Raw genomic sequence first — 6579 nt, 5'->3', positions numbered from 1 at the left:
GACCCAAAATTCACCTTTTGCTGCCCCAAAATTCTCTTACTCCCAAAAATTCTCCTTGCGCCCTAAAAATTCTTCTTTGCTGACCCAAAATTCACATTTTCTGCCCCAAAATATCCCCTTTTTACCCTGCAAAATCCCTCTTTTACCTTCCAAAATTCACCTTTTTACCCACAAAATTCTCCTTTTTGCCCCAAAATTCTCCTCTTGCTGCCCCAAAATTCACATTTTCTGCCCCAAAACATCCCTTTTTTACCTTCCAAAATCCTTTTTTACCCCCAAAATTCACCTTTTCTGACCCAAAATTCACCCTTGCTGCTCCCAAAATTCTCCTTTTACCCCAAAATTCACCTTGCTGCCCCAAAAATTCACCTTTGCTGCCCCAAAATTCACCTTTTACCCCAAAATATCCCCTATTTTTGCCCCAAAATTCTCCTTTTCTACCCCAAAAATTCTCCTCTTTACCCCAAAATTCACCTCTTTGCCTCCAAAAATTCAGTGATTTCCTGCCCCAAAAATTCACCTTGCTGCCCCAAAATTCACATTTCCTGCCCCAAAATTCTCCTTACCCCAAAATTCACCTTTCCTGCCCCAAAATTCTCCTTTTTTACCCCAAAATTACATTTCCTGCCCCAAAAATTCTCCTTGCTGCCCCAAAAATTCTCCTTTGCTGCCCCAAAAATTCTCCTCTTTTTACCCCAAAATTCACCTTTTCTACCCCAAAATTCACCTTTCCTGCCCCAAAAATTCTCCTTTGCTGCCCCAAAATTCACATTTCCTGCCCCAAAAATTCTCCTTACCCCAAAATTCTCCTTGCTGCCCCAAAAATTCTCTCTTACCCCAAAATTCTCCTTTTGCTGCCCCAAAAATTCTCCTTTGCTGCCCAAAATTCCTCCTTACTCCCAAAATTCACCTTTTTACCCTAAAAATTCTCCTTTGGTGCCCCAAAATTCTCCTTTTTTACCCCAAAAATTCACATTTCCTGCCCCAAAAATTCTCCTTTTCTACCCCAAAAATTCACCTTTTTTACCCCAAAAATTCACCTTTTTTACCCCAAAAATTCTCCTTTGCTGACCCAAAAATTCACCTTTCCTGCCCCAAAAGTTCTCCCTGTGGTGCCCTCAAAATTCACCTTGCTGACCCAAAAATTCACCTTGCTGCCCCAAAAATTCTCCTTTTACCCCAAAAATTCTCCTTTGCTGCCCCAAAATTCTCCTTACCCCAAAATTCACATTTCCTGCCCCAAAAATTCCTCCCTTGCTGCCCCAAAATTCACCTTTGCTGACCCAAAATTCACCTTGCTGCCCCAAAAATTCTCCTTTTACCCCAAAATTCTCCTTTGCTGCCCCAAAATTTTCTTTGCTGACCCAAAATTCACATTTTCTGCCCCAAAATATCCCTTTTTACCCTGCAAAATCCCTTTACCTTCCAAAATTCACCTTTTTACCCACAAAATTCTCCTTTTTGCCCCAAAAATTCTCCTTTGCTGCCCCAAAATTCACATTTTCTGCCCCAAAACATCCCTTTTTACCTTCCAAAATCCTCTTTTTACCCCAAAATTCACCTTTTTCTGACCCAAAATTCACCCTTGCTGCCCCAAAATTCTCCTCCTTACCCCAAAATTCACCTTTGCTGCCCCAAAAATTCACCTTTGCTGCCCCAAAATTCACCTTTTTACCCCTAAAATATCCCCATTTTTGCCCCAAAAATTCACCTTTTTCTACCCCAAAAATTCACCTTTTCTACCCCAAAAATTCACCTTTGCTGCCCCAAAAATTCACCTTTTCTACCCCAAAAATTCACCTTTTTTATCCCCAAAATTCACCTTTTCTACCCAAAAATTCACCTTTTCTACCCCAAAATTCACCTTTTATCCCCACTCACCTTTTCTACCCCAAAGTTCACCTTTTCTACCCCAAAATTCACCTTTGCTCCCCAAAAATTCACCTTTTCTACCCCAAAATTCACCTTATCCCCAAAATTCACCTTTTCTCGCCAAAATTCACATTTTTCTACCCCAAAATTCTCCCTCCCTCGTGTCACTCGGCGCTGGGACTTTGATGCTGGGGTGGCACCGTGACAGCGGGCGCCAGGCCTGGGACAGCCCGGGACAGCCAGGGACATCGGTGTCACAGCGCCCGGGACAGCCCGGGACAGCCAGGGGACATCGGTGTCACAGCCAGGGACAGCCCGGGACGTCGTGTCACAGCCCGGGACAGCCAGGGACAGCTAGGGGACATCGGTGTCACAGCCCGGGACAGCCAAGGGACAGCTAGGGACACGTGTCACAGCCCGGGACAGCTAGGGACAGCCAGGGGACACGTGTCACAGCCCGGGACAGCCAAGGACAGCCTGGGACAGCCCGTGACGCCAGGCCAGGGGACATTGGTGTCACCATGCCAGGCTTATGTCTTTGTGTCACATCCAGGTGACAGCCAGGTGACACGGTGTCACCATGCCAGGTGTATGTCCTGTGTCACATCCAGGTGACACATTGGTGTCACATCCAGTGACAACCAGGTGACATCGGTGTCACCATGCCAGGTCTGTGTCCTTGTGTCACATCCAGGGGACAGCCAGGTGACATTGCTGTCACCATGCCAGGTTTATGTCTTGTGTGTCACACCCCCAGGACGCTTGGTGTCAAGCATCCAGGTGAGCCACTGCGTTGTGTCCTGTGCCATCCAGGTGACACTCATGTCCTTGTGTCACATCCAGGTGGCTTTGGTGTCACATCCAGCTGACAGCCAGGTGACATCAGTGTGTCACAGCCAGTGACATTGGTGTCACCATGCCAGGTTTATGTCTTTGTGTCACATCCAGGTGACAGCCAGGTGACATTGGTGTCACTATGACAGGTCCTGGTGCCATCCGTGGTGACACTGCATCCTGTGTCACACCCAGGTGACAGCCAGGTGACATCGTGGTGTCACCGCGCTGCGGCCCGTGTCCTGTGTCACATCCAGGTGTGTTGTGTGTCACTGCAAGCGGTCCTGTTGTCCAGGTGACACTCATGTCTCCTGTGTCACATCCACGTGGCCTTGGTGTCATGGCCCAGGATGCCAGGTGACATCGGTGTCACAGCCAGGTGACATTGCTGTCACCACAGCCCAGTCCCGTCCCATCCAGGTGACCTGGTGTCACATCCAGGTGACAGCCAGGTGACATCGGTGCCACATCCAGGTGACGCTGGTGTCACCGCACAGGTCCTGGTGCCATCCAGGTGACACTCATGTCCTTGTGTCACATCCAGGTGACAGCCAGGTGACGCTGCGCCATCCAGGACGCTGGTGTCACCGCGCCAGGTCTGTGTCCTGTGTCACACCCAGGTGACGCTGGTGTCACATCCAGGTGCCATCCAGGTGACACTCGTATCCTGTGTCACATCCAGGTGACAGCTGGTGGTGAAGTTCAGTCACATCCAGCAGGCTGTGGTGACATCGGTGCCACATCCAGGTGACGCTGGGGTCACTCATGATAGGTCCTGGTGCTATCCAGGTGACACTCGTCCTTGTGTCACATCCAGGTGACAGCCAGGTGACATCGTGTCACCACAGGCTCAGGCCCCGTGTCACACCCAGGTGACATCCAGGTGTGAAGTCTGTGTCACATCCAGGTGACAGCCAGGTGACACTGCCACATCCAGGTGACGCTGGTGTCACCGTGCTGTCTGTGTCTCTGTGCTCTCTCACCCAGGTGACATTCAGGTGACACTGGTGTCACTGTGCCAGCTCTGTGTGTGATGCCTGCGCACATCCAGGTGACATCGTGGGTGTCAAGCATCCAGGTGACAGCCAGGTGACATTGGTGTCACTGCTGTGTCCCGGGGTGCCATCCAGGTGACACTGCAGTCCTGTGTCACATCCAGGTGACAGCCAGGTGAAGTCTGTGTCACATCCATGACATCCGTAGCCACCATGCCAGGTCCATGTCACATCTCTGTCACACCCGGGTCCTGTCACATCCAGAATACATCCGCAGTCACATCTGTGTCACTGTGCCAGGTCCAGGTGACATCCCAGTGACATTCGTGGGGACATCCGTGTCACTGTCTCAGCTCCAGATACCCAAAGCACATCCGGTGACATCCGTGTCACCGCGTTGTGCCTCTGTGTCCTGTGCTACATCCCGTGACATCCGTGGCTGTGCCGATGCAGTCCAACACGCAGACATCACTCTCCAACCTGCGGATGTCACCCTTCGCGACGCCCCTGTCCCTATTGGGGGATCTGTGATGTCACTGCATGACGTCATCCCCAGCCACAGTCCCCATTAGCTGGAGATTCCCGTGCCCATTAAGTGCCGTCGCCTGTGACGTCACCACCCTGTGACACCGCCGCCTCTGAGACGCCACTTCTGTGATGTCACCTCCCCAGACGTCACCCCGTCGCTGCTCCCCATCTGGGGGGGGCTATTGACCCGTTTGGGGAGGGGCCCCCGACTTATGACATCATTCCCATGACGCCACAATCCTGTGAGTGGCATTGCCAGTCAATGCGTCCCCACTGGGGTGGGGGTTTCCCACCGATGCACGTCACTCCCGCGACATCACTCCCATGACATCATCCCCCAACTACAGTCTCCGGGGAGAGGAGGTTCCCTCTCATGACCGCCACCCTGTCGACATCACCCCCAACTGTCTACTCCCTCCATGGGGGCGGGAGGAGAAGCGCGAACGGGGATTCCCACCTCATACAAGTCATCCTCGTACGTCATTTTCACCCATAAGCTCGGCCGGGGAGGGGAGGAGGAGGCTTCACTTCCCATGACGCCACTCCTACTACAGTGAAGGGGAGGAAGCAGGGGATTCTGCCATGACGTCACTCCTACTACAGTGAAGGCAGGAGGAGGGGGGACTCTCGCCATGACAAGCCATCAATTTACAGTGTAAGGGGAGGAGGAGTGGGGATTCCCGCTGCCATGACGTCACTGATCCCTCTACCCCCGCCTCCCCACAGCCCTCCCCAGGGCCATCAGGCTGCAATCGCAGCAGCCCCAGCACGCCTGTTTCCCGCAGCCCCCGGAGCTCCGGAGCCCCAGGCAGCGAGCTCGCACTTATATGGGGCAAGGCTGAATACGCCACCCAGGCAGTTGCGCGTTGGCAGCAAGGAAGCTTCCGCGGCGTACAGTGTTGCCAAGGGACGCCAAGGCGCTACTTCTACCTACATATTCTTTCGGTAGCGCTAGCGTAATGCTGCGCTGCTGCCAGTACGCTACGCTTAAGAAATAAAGCTGTGCTGCTGTAGTAGGGCGGTATCGCGAATAGCGTACAGCGCCGTGGCACGTGGTGGCGGGCGCTGGTGCGTTCGCTACCGCCAGTGGGACGCGCTCAGGTAGAGGCGTGGCAGGCGCTGCCCCGCCATGTCGCCAGGTGTGTCGCGACAGCGGCACGCTGACGCAAGACGCCGCCGTCGGCTTTTGAGAAGGCGCGGCGCGGCCGGGCAGCAGTAGGCGCGGGGCTCAGCGCAGCAGCAGCGTTTGCGCTGCCAGGTTGGCGCGCGTAGTTGCCGCCGGTCGCTTCTTGCAGGTGGATGTCGCCGTGTTGCCGCGACGCTTCCGCCAGCAGCTTCCGCTATGCTTGGGGGTTCCTACCTTTGTGCACGCACACGTGCGCTGGGAGGCTGCTGAAGCTCGCTTCTCGCTGTGTTTCGCCGTGTGCCGCAGATGGCGTAGGCGGGGCGCTTTTGTGCGCGGGGCGCTGGGCACGAGGATCAGCAGAACGGGCGTAGCTGGCACGCGGGGCGACAGCAGCACCTTGTGCGGGAGACCTCGGGGCCTTCCGGGAGACGCCTCGAGCCCCCGGAGGAGAGCAGGCAGCCGGGCGGTGGGGAGCCCTGTTCCCACACCGGGACCCTAATGATCCTGGACCCCCAGTTCCAACCCCCGGCACCCCAATTCCAACCCCGAGACCCCCAGACACCCCTCGAGACCCCCAGTTCCAACCCTCGAGACCCCCAGTGACACCCCGAGACCCCCAGTGACACCCCTGAGACCCCCCACTCCCACCCCGGGACCTCCCAACTACCCCAGGAACTCCCACTGTGACCCTCGAGCTCCCATTGGAGGACCCCCGACCCCATTTCCCACCGCCACGCCTCACTGGGACCCCGCGCTCTCCCTGCCCAGCAAACCCTGCGCCCCTATTCACAAATCCGCCTCCTCATTCACAGGCTCCCTGCCCTGCTCCCACGCTCCCACTCACAAACCCTGCCCTGCTCCCACGCTCCCATTCACAAAACTCAATGCCCTACCCATCTCCCGCCTCCCCCGCGCCCAACACGCCTATCCTCACCTCCCCCACCTCCTCCCTCCCCCAGGCCCCTGCCCTCCCCAGGCCGCCAGGCCGCCGCCAGCAGCGCTCCTCGGCTCCGGCTGCCCAGCAGCGCCATGCTGCCAGCCCCAGTGCCGCCAGCGCCGCCTTGGGCCGCCCTCCTGCCGCCAGTGCTGCTACTCAGCCTATTACGGGTTTCCTGTTTCACTCTCTGCGGCCTTAAACTCTAAAATTTCTTTCTAAACGCTTTGGGGCGCGGGGTGACGCACGTGCCGCTCAAGGGCGCTGGGGAGGGGTGCAAGGCGCTGAGG

This window comes from Camarhynchus parvulus, unplaced genomic scaffold (assembly GCF_901933205.1).
Source record: "Camarhynchus parvulus unplaced genomic scaffold, STF_HiC, whole genome shotgun sequence".
Classification (NCBI taxonomy): domain Eukaryota; kingdom Metazoa; phylum Chordata; class Aves; order Passeriformes; family Thraupidae; genus Camarhynchus; species Camarhynchus parvulus.
Note: the sequence above shows the minus strand (reverse complement) of the source record.